Source organism: Mastigoproctus giganteus, chromosome 8 (genome assembly GCF_048544385.1).
Source record: "Mastigoproctus giganteus isolate SK-2022 chromosome 8, ASM4854438v1, whole genome shotgun sequence".
Classification (NCBI taxonomy): Eukaryota; Metazoa; Arthropoda; class Arachnida; order Uropygi; family Thelyphonidae; genus Mastigoproctus; species Mastigoproctus giganteus.
In genome coordinates, this window is record NC_143582.1 from 103,954,782 (window position 1) to 103,973,200 (window position 18,419).

General features: G+C 38.5%; 1 protein-coding gene across 1 annotated transcript in view; it reads right to left on the bottom strand.

The window, feature by feature from the left end:
• Positions 1-18,419, bottom strand: part of LOC150081746 (uncharacterized) — a 137,417-nt gene that overhangs the window by 103,823 nt on the left and 15,175 nt on the right. The window lies entirely within an intron of this gene.

Genomic DNA, 18,419 nt, shown 5'->3' on the forward strand with positions numbered 1-18,419 from the left:
CTATAGTACTTAGTATCGTGCTTGGGTTGGAGGTTGAGAAGACGAAAGAAGATATTTGTTCATATTGGACTTGAACTTCTGTAGACTAAGTTTCAGGAAATACGTATAAAGGGAATTTGTTCCACAAAACGGCAGTTGAATGAATAAAGAAGGAAGACGAAAAGTTGGTTCTGTGAGTTTGAAGTTCGACAGTAAATGGATGTTGGCTGGTGGCTGCACATGTTCAGAATAACAGTGCCCATGGAAATATCTGTAGAAGATGCAGCGGGCAGAAACAGTAGGCCTATGAGACAGCGAGTGGAGAGACTCTGTTAGAGATGAATCATTAATTAACTTAACTGCCCTTTTCTCAATGGAATGAAGAAGCCTGAGAGAGGTTTTGGGGGCACCAACCCAGATGTGGGAATAATATTCCATGGTAGGGCGGATTTGCGATTTATACAGTATGCAACTGTTTGGAAGAAAAGTAACGCCGAGAGGAAAGAGAAAACCAAGTTTTTTTAGATGCAGTGGAAGCAATATTTGAAATGTGCTTGTGCCAAGAGAGATTAGAAGACAAGGTGATCCCCAAAAGAGATATATCATTTTGCCTAGAAATCGGAGTGTCACCAAAGATAAGCATAGAAGCAATCCTTTTTGCGAGATTTTCGAGAAAAGCTGGTTAAGCAGGACAAAGGTTTCCCAAAATGGAAAGTGTAATGCAATGTGCTATCATCGACAGAACTATGGATAGGATTTCCAGTCATTGGAAGAAGGTCATTAATATACAAGAGGAAAAGAGTGGGGAAAAGAACTGAACCTTGGGGGACACTGGCACTAGTGGAGAAATCAGAAGACAGAGAGCCATCTACCATCACCCTCAGTGAGCGATCAGAGAGAAAACTGGATAACCAATTACAAAAGACAGTTGGCAATCCATAAGATGGAAGTTTGTTTAGAAGACCTTTATGCCAAACACGATCGAAAGCCTTTGAAATGTCAAGAGCAACTACTTGTGTTTCACCAAACTTTTCCATCGAGTTAGTCCATAAATGGGTAACAAAAGCCAGAATATCACCATGGGATCTGTGGGGGGTGGAATTTATGAAAATGTTATTTTTATATATTTGGTTATATTGATTATTTCCCCTTTTAAATAATTCCCTTTTATAATATCTCCCCACTTGCGCATCAGACTTTACTTCTCAGAAAATTCTAAGTTCATAGGGGAGAACTCTTATATGTTTAATTCCCATTGGTTAGGCTTGTGTCCAGTACAACAATTACACACACACAAATATATAAAATGAACATAGTTTATTTTCATATATATATATACAACATACAAAATGAACAATTGGGAAAAGTACAGTTAATGTTCAACCGTGATGGCTTAGTATTAGTTTTATTTTCAACTTCATATATTGAGTATTCTCAATTAACGTTATCCTGTAATTTATAACACAAACGATATCAGTACAGTAATCTATTATCGTTTCTACCTTGCACATTATCCATAATTTTCTTTACATGCTCTATATTTCTTACTTTGTATACAGGTTTAGGACCTTACTCTCCCTTTCAAAAAAAAAATGCTATTCATATCTACAATTTCCAGTAACAACTTATTACAAATATTCCCTTTTTCTCTCCTTTATTATAACATGACATATGTTTGATTAGTAATAAAAGCCATTAATATCAATAACACTCTTATCTTTTTCTTCAGTTCCTTTCTGTAATTACAAAATTTATATCAGTCAAATTTCTATTATATTTCTAACCTATCCCTCCCACTTTGCGTATATAATTTTATACATGTACATATATCTCTAAGTATCATAAATCCTCCCTAATCATTTATTAGGGTCCTAAAGTCCTTTAAGATAATGCGAATATTATGTTAGCCACTTACTTAATTTTTCTTTTGTCGTGCTTCGCTGTTCGAGATCCTTCCATTCTTAGCTGAAAATGTCGTCGTCGTACTTCAGGGCATTCATTCTGGGACTCCTGGCTAATTTCTCTAGTAAGGATCACAATTCTGGCATTTAGATGTCCTCACTGTATATCTGAACTGAACTGGCACTTTGTCGCACGGTCTTACTCCATGGCTACGGGTACTGCTATCTTTCCTTCCTGAGGCTTTTTTTTTCACCCTAGTCGGCTATCTTTCCACAAGGAGAGAGTGCACCGAAGCTACTCTTCTTTACTCTATCTTGCACAAGCTTCTTATTAAACTAAGCATTATTTGACAGTGCTCGTATCACACGGTCACTATCCATGACGGTTTGTCTCGTAAAGACGGCCACTGCTCTTGCCTTCTAATGCCGGACTGGCTTAATCTCCGCACTCTCCCTAACGCTCCGAAAACTCATATATTGCTAACACATAATTTTTTTCCGACGACAAAACCCTCAAATATTAACTGTTACTCACTTCTTTTATTTACGCTGACGAAAATCTTAACAGCTGTTTCCGTTGACTACTTCCATTTCTTCAAACCACTAAAAAAAACCCACACTCCCACATAGCTCACACAGGTCTCTCTTCATCCTCCTACCCTTTCACTCTCCTCCCTGTATATCTTTTTTCTCCTCTATCCTCAATTTGCTTCGGAGTTTTCCACGCCTCTACACAGTGGTTCCTACCAATCCCCTCTTTCTTTATTTATTATTGTTCCTTTAATTCGTTGAAAAGCCTCGGTCAGCCTGCCCCGTAGCACGTGAACAATACTCTCTATTCTCCACCTGTTGGATCTGTGGCCATCCGGTGTGTTCCTTTGAAGTAGCCGGATACTTCCAAAACAACACATTACCCTACACATATAACACTTCGTCTCTAAGGCAATTTAAAACCACAAGGAAACGACATCCGTGACTATAGCATCTGTTTTTGGGAACTTGTGCGTGTGTTTACGAACCGATTTCCTGTCTGCGGTAATTTGGCTGTACTAAAGTGTCTCGGAATAACCCTCACTTGTTTGTCGTAGTAAGCCACCCCCTAGTGTTCCTTGTTCTAGCTTAAGTAAGGTTAATTGTTCTGTTTTCGTTTCATTACCCTTTCCCAGGACAACTAATTTGGTTCTGCCAGTGTTATGTAGGAAATTTTACAATTGGGAATTTTTTTTAATATTTTCAGCCCCTACCGGAATAAATTTGATTTCAAAACTGCAGATTTTATTCCTATATCTCATTAGTGGCAAGAATCTAAACAAAAAGAACTAATTTTCCAAATAAAAAAATCAGAAATTTTTGTAAGATTTTCAATATTCTTACAGATCGACACTGACGGAATCCATACTGGCGATAGTTGATCAGACGGAAGGTTTCTAGGTAGTTTAAAATTTGGCGGTTAATTGATTTCTCCATTACTTTAGAAAGAGTAGAAGTAATTGCAATGGGACGATAATTGGATGGGATGGATTTGCCACTCTTTCTGGAACTGGTTGGATATGAGCAAATTTCCAAGCAGAAGGAAAAATACTTTTGGAATAAGAAAGTGAAAAACGGCGGCAAGAATAGGAGTAAGTTCAGGATCACAAGGTTTTGAGAACAAGTGGATAAATACCATTGGGACCTGGAGCTTTCTTAGCATCAAGATTCGTCAAAATCCTTCTGACATCCTTTTGACGAAATTCCACAGGAGGCATTGAATGGAGCATGTTCAGAAGGTGGGAGGTGTTTTACGAAGATCATTAATACATGAGTTTGAAAAACATTGAGATGCTAGCAAATCAGCTTTATCCTTGGCTGAAGTAACAACCACAACCATATGGTTTGGACAAAGGTGGGAACAGAGATGGGCAAAAGTTGCCGCCAACAGCTTTGGCAAGAGACCAGAATGCTCGGCTACCATTAGAGCAAGAAGCAAGTTTTCTACTTTTACCTTGTTTAAACTCTAGTTTTGAATCATCAGAAGTTTTGAAGCAGTAATTCGGCCAAGCAAAAGAAGAAAAGAAATCATGCAGGTCATCCCATTTTGCATTCTTGTGATGCCCAACAACACGAGGTTCGGAATAGCCATGAGATAAAGGCTCCATTGGAGAAGAGAGAATCACAAAGTTGTGCTCTGAAGTGCCTAAATGACCTCTCACTTCGACCGTGTAGTTAGAACGGTTGTTTGTGAGAAAACAATCAAGCGTGTTGGCTGAATGATTAGGATTGTCCGGTATTCTTGTAGGTAAATGAATAATCTGTGCAAGGTCATTAGTAATTGCAAAAGCCTCAGCATCTTGACCAGCTGGGTCGGTGTGACTATGAAACCGAAGCCAGCTTGATTTGTGAACATTAAAATCACCAAGGAAAATTATTTCGTTGTTAAGAAAGTTGAACTGGAGAAAGTCAAGTTGCAAAGAGAGGAAGTCAAAGAGCTCCAAGTGATTAGTGGAGTTGGGATAACGGCAGAGACAAACAGATTAATTTGACACAATGAGATTTTAAGCCAGAGAATATTGAAGAGAGGAGATGCCAAATTACCAAGTCTCTGAGAGGGAATATCAGAGCGGGCATATGCACAAGTACCTTTGAGGCGAAAGGAATCATACAGCGAATAATTTAGGCATCTGAGATGAGCAGTAGTTGAATCATCCGATAACTGAGATGCTGTCAGAAAAAGTACATATGGTTTGGCAGACTGCAAGTGGAAAGGGACATCGTTGAGATTAGAATTGAGACCACGTATATTTCTGAAATGAATTAGGAAGAGTTTGGGAGGTTTAGATCTTTTCGCAGATAAGCTTGCTCTATTAGTTTGACAATTCATGGTATATTCAATAGTAAGAAAAAGTGAGTGGGACATGTTGTATGAAGTAATGAAATTTTTTGATATACCCATAGTAAAAAATACCCAGATCCTTGACATAATGTTGCCTGGACAATGCACCCCCCCCCCCGAATACACACTACTCGGACTCCTTCTAGTCACTATCTGGCAGAGTAGAGGTAGCAAGATTATACACTAGCTGATCTGGAAGCCTCTTAGAGAGTTACCAATAGGTTCAGTCCGGTGCATTAACTAGCGGCCGGCCTGCGAACGCCGTTTTAGAGCTCAACCCTCGATATGTAAGGAATAATGGATCTCGCCACGTTGTTCATCATAACCTCAAAAGTCATCAACCCTTCCCCATCTCTTCCATCAATCATGATGGAAGAGATGGGGAAGGGTTGATCAGAACGTAGCTCTAGAGACTAAACATGGGTTCCACCATTTCTAGCCTCCAATAAGCAAAGTGGTGGTATTGCACCGGTTGATGAGAGTTATCTACCACCTAGTACTGCCTGGTAACATATAGGGGCGGCATTCATCCGTGTGTGTTTCGGCGCCACATCTTGACACCTGCTTACGTTGGTTCACACCTGGGTGGTCAGCCACCATGTATTTGTGCATGGAGGTTATACCCAGGATTACTAACAGTCCCACCATCCTGAAGTTGCAAGCAGAGGATTTGGCTGTCAGAGACCATCCGGACTTCGCCGAAATTGGATCCACTTGACTTGATTGTCACCCGAATATCAGTTCCATCAGCGTTTTAGAGTCCCAGGTAGCAAGTACAGCATATCTCACAGAATGTCTGTGACAAAAGGACCAAAGGTTATGATGGACCTCATGGCGAGATCCAATCGTCCATACATTTCGAGGGCACAGCTCTAAAACGGTGTTCGCAGGCAGGCCGCTAATTAGTACACTAGACCGAACCTACTGGTAATTCTTTAGGAAGCTTCGGGATCAGCTAGTGTATAAACTTGCTACCTCTACTCTGTGAGATAGTAACTGCGAATCTAAAACTTTGATGGAACTGATATTCGGGCGACACTCAAGTCAAGTGGACCCAATTTTGGCGAAATCCAACGGTCTGTGACAGCCAAATCCTCTGATTGCACTTTAAGATGGTGTGCTGTTAGTAATCCTGGGTATAACCCCGATGCATAAGTACACTGTGGGTGACCACACAGGTGTGAACCAAAGTAAGCAGGGGTCGAGGTGTGGCGCCCACATGACAAAGAGGAATGCTGCCCTTCTGGGTTACCAGGCAATACTAAGTGATAGATAAGTCTTATCAACTGGTGCAATACCACCACTTTGTTTATTGAAGGCTTGAAGTGGTGGAACCCATGTTTCGTCTCCAGAGCTAATTTCCGGTCAACCCTTCCACATCTCTTCCATCATGTAGTGTGACTGATGACTTTTGAGTTTATTATGGACATCATGGCGGGATCCAATCTTCCTTACATTTCGAGGGTACAGCTAAAACGGTGTTCCCAAAGCCGGCTGCTAGTTAGTACAGCAGATCGAACCTATTGGTAATTCTTTAGGTTTTCGCATCAGCTAGTGTGTAATCTTGCTATCTCTACTCTGCCAGATAGTGACTGGAAGGAGTCCAAGTAGTGTGTATGCGGGGCATTGTTGGGGCCACGTTATGTCAAGGATCAGTGTATATTCTTACCATGTGTACACCTAATCCAAAATTTTCATTACTGGAATTAAAATAATGCAGATTAATGGACAACGATCGAGATTGGTAGCGGACGAGATTAGGAAGATTAGTGAGGATTTTCAAATTGATTTGGTGGCAATACAGGAACCTTATTGGGCTAGAGTTCCAGGTGAGCAAACATCTAGAATATTTGGTTATCACTTAACGTCACGAATAATACAACCGGTGCAGGAAGAGCCTAAAACTGGAATTGTGGTCAATAATAGAGATCTAGACGTAGTGGTTGTTCATAGGTTATGCAACCAGTTCGCTACATGTGTTATGGTGGCCTCGGCAAATGTTCAATTCTATTTTATATCTCTGTATTGTGCTCCTTCAATGGACTTTAATAATTGCGTGGATTATTTAGAGTATGTGTTGCTCATTTTAAGACCTAAACAAGTGATTATTTCGACAGACGCTAACGCAAAGTCTCCGTTGTGGTATAGTGCAACATCTGACATGAGAGGTTTATTGCTGGAAGAGTTTTTATCGAGCCATAATTTATTTGTAATGAACAAATCAAATCAACTGTCTACCTTCTGTGGACCAATGGGTGAATCTAATATTGATTTAACTATAACAACTTCTGGTATTAGACATTGTATTTGTAACTGGAAGGTAATGCCTGATTGGACATCAAGTGATCATCGAGCCATATTGTTTTATGTAAAGAATGTGCCGGATTTAACTGGTACTCAAGATCGGATACCGCACATTGTACGGTTTTCATTGAAATCGTTTGATTGGTCCATGTATGAAGCTTCTGTTCTTCGGGACTTTTCCTCGGATAAACAACAACAGATAAGTTCGTGAATCTGCAATATATTTAGCTAATACTATAGAGGATTCAATAGTAAGAGCGGCATATAAGTCAGGTAGGAAGAACGTAATTAAACAAAAATCCTGCCCATGGTGGACAAACGAACTGACTGTCTTACGACGGGCTGTATATCGAGCTAGGAGACAGTACCAGCGGCATCGGAACTGGGGTCATTCTGAGGTAGTTAGATTGCATGAAAATTACGTATCTCTTAAGAATAATTACAAGAGAACCATGGCAACTCGGAAGAGAGAAACCTGGCGATTGTTTGTAAAAGAATCGGGGAGAAATGAGTCCTGGGGTTTGCTATATAAGTTGTCAAGAGATAAACTGAGAAGTTTGGAGGTATTTAATACAATTCAAGAGGATTCTACTGAGACTATTGGCTGGGAGGATTCAGTAAATGCAATATTAACTAGGCTGTTCCCGGTTGACGATCCCATCTTAGACTCACAGTGCCAATCCGAACTGCGGAGAAAAAATCAGTATTATGTAGCTAGAGGTAATACCATGGCGTTTACAATAGATGAATTGGCAGGGGTGTTAAAGAAACTTAATTTTGCAAAATGTCCAGGAATAGATTTGATTGAGAATGCATTTATAGTGAGGTTTTTTAAGTTGATACCTAACATGTTACTTTTGTTATATAATAAGTGCTTAGAGGAAGGACTGTTTCCATTGAAATGGAAGATTGCTTTATTGAGGCTAATTAGGAAGCCTGGGAAACCTTTAATTGAGCCTAAGTCCTACCGTCCAATTGCTTTGTTGGCTAATCTGGGGAAAGTGTTAGAGAGGTTAATGGCAATACGTTTACAAGAATTGCTAGAACGCCATGACATGATTACACCTAATCAGTATGGTTTTACACCGGGGAAATCGTGCGAGGATGCTCTTCTGGACTTTCATACATACATTTCAAACTCTGATTCAAAATATGAACTTGCTATATATATAGATTTTGAAGGTGCGTTCGACTCAGTATGGTGGGAGGCAGCTCTTTCTCAACTGTGTCGTGCTGAGTGTTCTAAGCAGTTATACAGTCTGTTCAGGAGTTATTTTTCTGAGAGATATGTGACTGTAAGGTCTAAACATTTTCTCCTTCAAAGACAAATCACGCGAGGTTGCCCTCAGGGCTCTGTATTAGGTCCTTCAATTTGGAATTTGGTGCTACAGAACGGGCTGGTTCGACCACAAGTAAATTGTCACGTGATAGCTTTTGCTGATGATGTCACATTAATTGTGGCAGGTCGATCACGACACGATTTGGAGCAAAATGCAAACCGTGTAATAAATGATATTAATACCTGGGCACAAGGATTTAAGCTTACCATTAGCCCCAAAAGACCAAAATGATGCTTTTTAAAACAAAACTTGATTTGGGACGACCGCCGCAAATAAAATTAAATGGGAGACAGTTGACTATGGTTTCTGAAACTAAATACTTGGGGCTCCTTATTGATCACAAGTTGTCTTATTATGCGCATATAACACATCTACATAGCAAGATCAGGAAATTTGCCGGTTATATTATAAGAGTATCAAGAGGAGATTGGGGAGTGTCCAATAAAACTTTATTTTTATATTATAAGGTGGTGTTTCTGCCTATGGTTACATATGCAGCGGGAGTTTGGTCTCACAGAGTGGCTCTTGTTAGATTTCGGGCTAAATTAAACTCACTACAAAGAACAATGCTTCTCAGTATATTAAGGGTATGTAGAACTGTAGCTACGACTGCACTTCAAGTGATGGCTGGGGCAGTCCCCTTGGATTTGTTCGTGGCTTATCGAGGGCTGTGCTATGGCATTAAGAAGAAAATATCTACTAGACTTGTTGGTATAGAAGTTGACATAAATTCTGACATTAAGAGGGAGAAGAGAAGATGTTTAAACGAGATTGTTAACTTGTGGCAAACAAGATGGGACACTGTATCTTCTGGTCGAGTGACAAAGAAATTTATTCCTGATGTTACCTTTTTAAGTGACAGAACAGTTCGAAGTTGGTTTACACCAAGTTTACAAACATCATTTTTAGTAACAGGTCACGGCTCGATGAAAGCGAAATTATTTCAGTTGGGACTTTCGGATACAGATCTCTGTTTTTGTGGTGAGGTTGAAAGTTGGCACCATATATTATATGTGTGTACAATTTATGATAATGTCAGGGAAATAATCAGGGAAATCATTGCTGAAAATGAGTTAGGTCGGGAAGAGGTGTTCTTATCTAATAGGAGTGTATTTCAATTATTCCAGGAGTTTGCAAAGGGAGCCTTTGAACTGAGGAAACGCCTGTTAAACACTTGAACCAAAATAATGTGTTGAAAACATTACCGAAGTGTGTCCAGAATGCCCAAGAAACTAATGGTGATGATGAGGAGGATTTTTTTTTTTTATTATTATTATTTATTTATTTATTTTTTTTTATTATTATTTTATTTTATTTATTTATTTATTTATTTTTATTTTATTTTATTTATTTATTTATTTATTATTATTTTTTAATTTTATTTATTTATTATTATTTTTTTATTATTATTATTTTTTAATTTAATTTTATTTATTTTATTATTTTTTATTTTTTTATTTTTTTTTTTTCATTATTTTTTTATTTTTTTTTTATTTTTTTTTTTATTTATTTATTTATATATATGTATATATATATGTGTGCATATATATATATATATATATATATATATTTTTTTTTTTTTTTTTCTAGCTCTGGATTGGGCCCCCAGAGGTTTTTTTTTTTTTTTTTAAAGTGTTGTTGTCTCATAACCTGAGACCTTATGCGTCCCATCTACTGGAACTGGCCCACCTTCCCGTGGTGTGGACGAGTATCTAGAAGCAGCCTTCCTGGTGATAGCTGCTTCTGGGTAGCCAAGAGGTCAGCATAACACAACAACATAACATGCATTAAACTACACGAACATTGCACTATATTACACGCTGGCCTGTTTTGCAGAGTCTGTTCAACCTACAAAGAAACGAGGTGGATTTGAACGGACGTTCTAGGAGCCACCCTACCTATACACACACATGTCCACATGTATTGGTAATTCTTTAGGTTTTCGCATCAGCTAGTGTATAATCTTGCTATCTCTACTCTGCCAGATAGTGACTGGAAGGAGTCCAAGTAGTGTGTATGCGGGGCATTGTCGGGGCCACGTTATGTCAAGGATCAGTGTATATTCTTACCATGTGTACACCTAATCCAAAATTTTCATTACTTCATACAGCATGTCCCCTCCTCCAATTATTTTTAATATTGAATACACTATGAATTGTCAAACTAATAGAGTAAGCTTATCGGCAAAAAGATCTAAACCTCCCGAACACTTCCAAGTTCATTTCACAAATAAACATCGTATCAATTATAATCTCAATGATGTCCATTTCCACTTGCAGTCTGCCAAACTCCATGTACTTTTCCTGACAGAATCTCAGTTATGGGTTGATTGAACTACTGCTCATCCAAAGTTTTCGCTCTATGATTCCTTTCGCTTCATATGTCGTTCCGATATTCTGTGTGAGATAATAGGCAATTTGGAATCTCCTCTGGTTTAAAACCTCTCTGCCCCATTCATTCAAATTCATGTGTTGCTTCTACCGTTCTCCCAACTCCACTAATCACTTGGAGCTCTTCGACTTCCTCTCTTTGCAACTTAACTTTCCCATTCCAACTTTCCTAACAGTGAGGTAATTTTCTTTGGTGATTTTAATGTTCACAACTCCAGCTGGATTCTGTTTTATACTAACACCGACCCAACTGGCCGAGATGCTGAGGCTTTTGCAATTATTACCTTGCGCAAATTGTTCATTTACCTACAAGAATATCGGACAATTCTAATCATACATCCAACACGCTTCATCTTTTTCTCACAAACAGCCCTTCTAAGTACTGTACATGGTCAGAATGAGTGGTCTCTTAGGCAACTCAGATCACAACTTGGGAATGGTCTCTTCTCCAATGGAGCATTTATCTCATGGCTATTCCCAAGCTATTGGTCGCAACTTTTGCCCAAATTTACTCCTACCTCTGTCAAAACCAGATGTTTCTGTTATCACTTCGGCCAAGGATAAAGCTGATCTGCTAGCATCCCATTTTTCTTCCAACTGATGTAATAATGATCTTGCTAAAATCCCTCAAACCATTCCCAATGCACTCTATTCAATGCCTCCTGTGGTCTTCCGTCAAAAGGATGTCAGAAGAATTTTAAAGAATCTTGATCTCAGGAAGCTCCCGGTCCTGATGGTATTTCTCCACTTTTTCTCAAAACTTGTGCTCCTGAACTTGCTCCTGTTCTTCGCCACCCTTTCTCACTTTCTTAATCCAAAGGTGTTTTTCCTTCTGCTTGGAAATTTGCTCTTATCCATCCAGTTCCTGAAACGGGTGACAAATCCCTCCCATCGAATTATCGTCTCACTGCAATTACTTTTACTGTTTCTAAAGTAATGAAGAAATCAATTAACCGCCAACTCTTAAACTACCTAGATACCTTCCGTCTGATCAATGATCGCCAGGATGGATTCCGTCAGCATCAATCCACTGGTGATATTCTGGCTTACGTTACCCATTTATGGACAAATTCAATCGAAAATTTCGGGGAAACACAAGCAGTTTTTCTTGACATCACAAAGGCTTTCGATCGTGTTTGGCCTAAAGGTCTTCTAAACAAGCTTCCATCTTATGGCTTTCCAACTGTTTTTAGTAATTGATTATCCAGTTTTCTCTCTTATCGCTCACTGAGGGTATATGCTCTCTGTCTTCTAACTTCTCCACTAATGCTGGTGTCCCCTAAGGTTCAGTTCTTCCTCCACTCTTTTCCTCTTGAATATTAATGACCTTCCCTTGACTTGAAATCCTATCCATAGTTTTGCCAATGATAACACCTTGCATTCCTCTTTTTAGTTTGAGAAACCATGCCCTGCTCGATCAACTTCAACTTCTCGAATATCCGCTTCCAATTCCTTAAATGCCAATCTCCAGGTAATTTTCAGTGGGGAAAATGCAACTTAGTTGGTTTCAATCCTTCTAAAACTCAGTCTTGTCTTATACCTTGCAAAAAGCATTCTTCTGCTCCTATGCTTATCTTTGGTGACACTTCGATTTCTAGGCAAGTTGATATATCTCTTTTGATGATTACCCTGTCTTCTAATCTGTTTTGACACAAGTACCTTGCATTGCTTCCTCTGCTTCTAAAAAACTTGGTTTTCTCTTTCGCTCTCGGCGTTACTTTTCTTCGAAACAACTGTTCACTCTGTACAAATCGCAAATCCGCTGTACCATGGAATTCCACATATGAGGCGATGCCCCCAAGTCCTCTCGCTCAGGCTTCTTTATTCTATTCTGAAGTGGGCAGTTTGGTTAATTAATGACTCATCTGTAACAGTCTCTCCACTCGCTGTCTCATTGTCGTACTGTGTCTGCTGCTTTCCTTTTCTACAAATACTTCCATGGGCACTGTTTTTTTCTGAATTGGCTTCTATAATTTCCGCCTTCTCTTTCAAAAGAGCCCGAACACGTGCCGCCACCAAGCAACATCCATTTACTGTCCAACTTCAAACTCATGGAACGATCTTTTCATCTTTCTCGTTTACTCATTCAACTGCTGTTTTCTGGAACAGCCTTCCTTCATATGTCTTTCCTGAAAATTACAGTCTACATAATTTCAAGTCTAATATCATCAAATATCTTCTCTCGTCTTCTCAATCTCCAACCTAAGCACGGTACTCGGTGCTATAAGGGTTCTCGTAATTGGGGTTTTCATAAAAAAAAAAAAAAAACAAACAGTCAGAAACGTAATATCAAAAAAGTTCAACGGGATATGACTCATAGTTGAAACGGACAAGTCCCAGCTTGTTTCCGTTAAACACATGAGCCCCTAATTAGGAAAGGAGTGGCGTCGTTGGTCAAGATTACTGCGCGTGTCACAGCCGGCGATTGCTCCTGCTCTGGCTTAAGAAAGTGATTATCAGTTTGTTCTCTGTTTGTGCGGTTCGTAAAAATGACTAGTGCTACTAACTACGATGCATCCGTCATGCAGAAGAAAAATGTTGTTTTCCATAGGCGTTTCGGTACTCACTCAACGATTCGAGTTTTGTTTTTTGATTTCCAGCCATCTCTCTTGTTGGAAAATGTTAATAACTATATAAGACTGTCCAAAACCAATAGCTAGAATTGAAGTCAAAAATTTGTGAAATTGTTGTACTCCTACGTGGAAGGGCAGAAGAGATTTTTCATTTCCACCAGTTAGTAGTTGAAACAGGTAATCCCTAAGCAATCAGTAAAATGCGCTTAGTAAATTAAGCGCATTTTACTTTGGAAAAATATTTTTCACATCAAGTATATACAGAGGTTTGAGAAAATAACAATCATTGCAGATAAACTTGATAAGACTTCAAGGAAACACACAGGCTTAATTTTCAGCTTTTCAAGAACAGGTAATAACCTTTTTAACAACTTTTAAATTTTAAATTTTACTTTGGAAAATATTTTACACATCAAGTTAACATAGAAGTTTCAAAAAAAAATAACAACCATTGCAGATAAACTTGATAAACTTGATAGAAGCACACAGGTTCAATTTATGAGCTTTTCAAGACTAGATGGAACTTTGGTCAAGAAAAACTTTAAGAACGCATACAATTATATTTTCACGTCTCAGCAACAGATGGAAACAGCAAGGAATTTTTATCTTTCAGAAAAAAAAAAAAGGATTTTCATCACGCACACAAACAAATGCGTGTCTGCGATGCAGACGCGGGGCGGCGGGCAGCAGCGACGGCCCTCCCCACCCACAGCATAACCACTCCAAAATAAACTTCGGTATTAAGACGGGGATTTCCCTCTCCCTCAGCATAACTGCCCCCAAAATAGACCTTCCCAATTAAGATCCACAACGCACTGCCATAAAATGAACGTTAAATTTATTCACAAAAATTGACTATGAGGAAACGTCAAAAATTAACTTAGAGGAAACGTCACCACCCACTGAGCACATCAGCTCAAGTTCGCACCCCAACCCAAAGGTAAAAATAAATTGAAAATTAATTTCTGAAATTATAACTAACACCATCTATCGAGAGAAAAACAAAACTTTTTATTCCCAAATACCATTTCCCGCCAATTCGGGACCCGCCTTCGTCTCCGCCAAATCAATTCATATTATCGGAAACCGCCTCCTCCTCCTGGCACCGATGTCCGCAAAATCGGTTACTATACTCTCCCATTAATCAGGTTCTGACAACATTTAAATCCAGTGAATAAATACAACAGGAGTTAGTACAAAATGTTAGGCCTGTATTACATTGGCACTTCAATTCTGAAAAAGGATTAAGAACTGAATTGTGAAGAGGCTTGGGGATGAAAATGTTAGTACAAAAGAGTGGAACCAGATGTTGATAAGGAAACTATGTTGGAACAGACTTTAGAGAGAAATTTAAAACTTGTGTGTATAGTAGATGACATTAAAGAACGAATTGTGGCGCAATCAGTAAATAAAGCAACAGGGAAAAGTATTAAGAATTGGATAATAGAAGTTTCCTCAAATATTAAAAGCTTCTTGTAATAAAAAACGCATATATATTAATTGGTCCTCATACACAGTACGGGATATTGTAGTCGTGCTGAAGTGCTTTAAATGTCTTACATAAGGACTGTATCTAAATATTACAAAGTATCTAAATAATTTAATAATTTTTTTAATAAATAATTTATTACAAGTATCTAAATAATACATGCCTCTTCCTGGCACATTGACCACACTGACGTGAGGTCACTGTGCCAGGAAGGGGTATGTATTTAAGCATTGTGATAAAAAGAATGAGAGTCGAGTATGTGTTAACTGCAAAAATAAGGGCAAAGTAGTGGACCATTCTGTTAAAGATAGAATGTGTCCTGAATATGTAAAGCAGCTAGAAATTATGAAAAAAAAATTGAAATATGGATGAATATGGGTCGATGATTGAAAGGGTGGAATTTCTACATGTAAAATGCAAGAAGAACATGTGTCCTTGCAGTTAACAAAGAAAATGGACGGAAAGGACATTGCTGTTCTCCTCAGGGACGCGTTATCCAACAGGCAAAAAAGACATCTGCGGGCCTCCGATCAGAGGGGCCCCAAAAGCACTGTTTGAAAAACTCATTGCTATTTTTTACCGATATTTTTAAGTGATTTTTATCGGAAACTGACTTTCTACCTGAAGGTCAATGAACTTGAAGATTAATTTGAAAATCACGTTTTCTTCAAAAATGGTTTTACCAATTTTGATGAAATTTTATATTTAGTTCTTCCTTAAATAGTTGAGTTAATTGAAAAAGTAAAGACTTCCTTGTATGTAAACAGCGCCCCTGACAGCCTTATGCTTAAGGGTGTTCCGATGTAGAACACAGGTGACCGCTTATCTGGAACCAGCAGCGAAATACAGCTAAAGCTTCTCACAGGCTATGATAATAACTGAAAGTGGAAGAGAAAAATATTTTTGGGAACGAATTTGAAAATCATAAAAATAAAGATTCGAATTTACAACATGCTGTAAATCTTTTAAAATCATTGTCATTATATACGGTGGCGGACAAAAAAACTCCATCGTCTTAAAAAAAAAGGTAACATTTCTAGTGAAACATATAAGATATTGTTTGATTACAGTCATTGTTTGTCGCAAAGCAAAGGTATTGCGTCAGATAAAACTTCGATTGCATCCGACAGTAATTGCAAGGTACTGCATCAGCCGTTTCTATAAATACGGCTTTGGAAGGGTATACACGCTCATCATTAGTATCCTGTTTTGCGGAGGTGTAAGCATGGCTCCATATGTTCAGTTGACACTAAGAAAAAAAAATGTAGTTGTTGCTCTATCCCAAGAAGGGCTTTCTACGCGTGCTGTCACTGATGAAATACGTTGCCACCAGTCAACAATATTCCGGGTGCTGAAATTAAAGCGTGAAACTGGTACTGTGAAGTGAAGACCTGGATCAGGCCGTAAGAGAGTGACTAACGGCTTCCCAAGATCGATATTTCAACCTTCGTAATCGCCATGCTAGTACTCCTGATCTAAAACTGGACTTTGAGCTGGTGTTGACACTAGTGCACCAACTATTCAAAGACGGATTTCAGAATGTGGTTGGCATGCCTATCGGCCAAAGAAGAAGCCACTTACTTGGGCTAAAATGCATCTTTCATGGACAAAAGAGCAATGGGACACTGTCATATTTTCTGACGAATCGAAAATCAACTTGCAAAAAAAAAAAAAAAAAATATGATATAAGGTCCCCCTTAAATGATTACATCTACCCATATATTTATTTCGTCTGTAAATTGCGTATGTTCTCTAGTAGATTTGCCTGTTTACTGGACGAAAAAACCCCCAGTTTCTGGGGGAAAACCTTGCTGTCCACGACTGAGACCGACTAACTCAGCCATGGAGTGAAAAAAGCCCACCTCGCGTCATCGTGTCTTTTCCACCCGGTGTGAGATGGACGTTGACGATACCACTGTGCTAGCTGCTTAAATAAAATTCAACCTGCATGGCTCGAATGGGAAGCGATATATGAGAAGACGAAAATCGGAGGCATACCATCCTGATGCATAACACCGACTGTAAAGTTCCCCGCCCGCCGGTCAGATGATTTGGAGATACATAACAAGCAAACGTTTGAGGTGAATTAAGTTAATTAATGGAACTGTGAATGCAGAAACCTACACTGCTAGCATTGAGGAGTGCCTGAAATCCGTTATTAAGGATCACCACACAGACGTCCAAAACTGCATTTTTCAACAGTACTCAGCACCTTGCCACACAGCAAAATTGGTAAGTTTTATGCTATTTAGATTTAATGACGAATTTTTCTTCTTGTCTTACAAAGCTTAAAACATACTTACGCCAATATTTACCCTGGTTTTTCTCTCTTAAGGTGCAGTCATACCTCAGAAATGCTGGCATTACAGGGTTGGACTGGACTGGCCCGGCAACAGTGCAGATTTGAAGCCTATTGAAAATTGCTGGTACATAATGTCGTCTAAAATTGCTCAGAAAAAGCAAATAAGTAAGAGAGCATTGTAAGGTTGTGGTACCACGAAATTGGGCAACCTTATATCCCGAATTTGATTAACTCTAGGCCAGATCGTTGCAAGGCTGTAATTGCAGCTCGAGGAGGAACAACAAAATATTGAGGACTTATTTTGCTGATTGACAGTACATAATACTAATACGTCAACTTGTCATTTCAATTTTTACACGTAAATGCAATAAAATGTATGTTTGGTTGTCATGATTGCCATTTGCATGATTTCTCATATTTCCATTGATTACTCATTTATCCTTTGGGAAGATAATAATAATAATAATTTATTTATCCCTATTTTATGTTACACTTTTTTGGGAGATAACAGCAAAAAGGGAGGGAGAACACATAAGCCATTGGCTTTTTAGGGAGCGTTCCCTTAAAAAATTATGAATATACAATTGAAAAATGTACAGTCTTGAAAATGTACAGGTAATGTTCAACAGGAAAAGACATAAATAAATTGGAGTTTTTTTTTTTATACATTTCATTACAGAAGACTTCAAAAAGCATCACTACTTATAACATTATTGTGAACATTTTTAAAATTAAATGAGGAGAGAAAATAAAAATGATGAGATACATGCACAGAAATTTACAAACTATTTGCCAACTGCCTCCTTTAACATTTATACATTATTTCCATGTTGGTGTTTTTAAAATCCAGGAGTTGGGTGGAAGGTAATTTGAATCAGATATCCCTGGTGATGTGTTCAATTAGTAGTTTCTTGAATTGATTTAGTGAAGTGACATTTTTGATTTTTTCAGGAAGTTTGTTCCAGGTTTTAGCACCTCTCTATTTTATGCTTTTCTGACCTATGGCTTTTCTAAAAAGCGGAATCTTCAGGTTGGCTTCATTTCTTAGATTGTATGATATTTCTTCTTCGTCTGTGGTTATGAAAAAGGATCTGAAGAGAGGGGGAAAGTCTATTGTCTTCATAGCATTGTAAACAAGGATCGCCTCGGCTTTCTGCAATAGCTGGTTAGGAGTCTCACTTCCTTGTATCTCGAACTAACCGATGCGTTCCAGGGAAGGCCCAAAATTGAACGAACGCATCGATTGAGAATGGAGTTGATTCTCGCGAG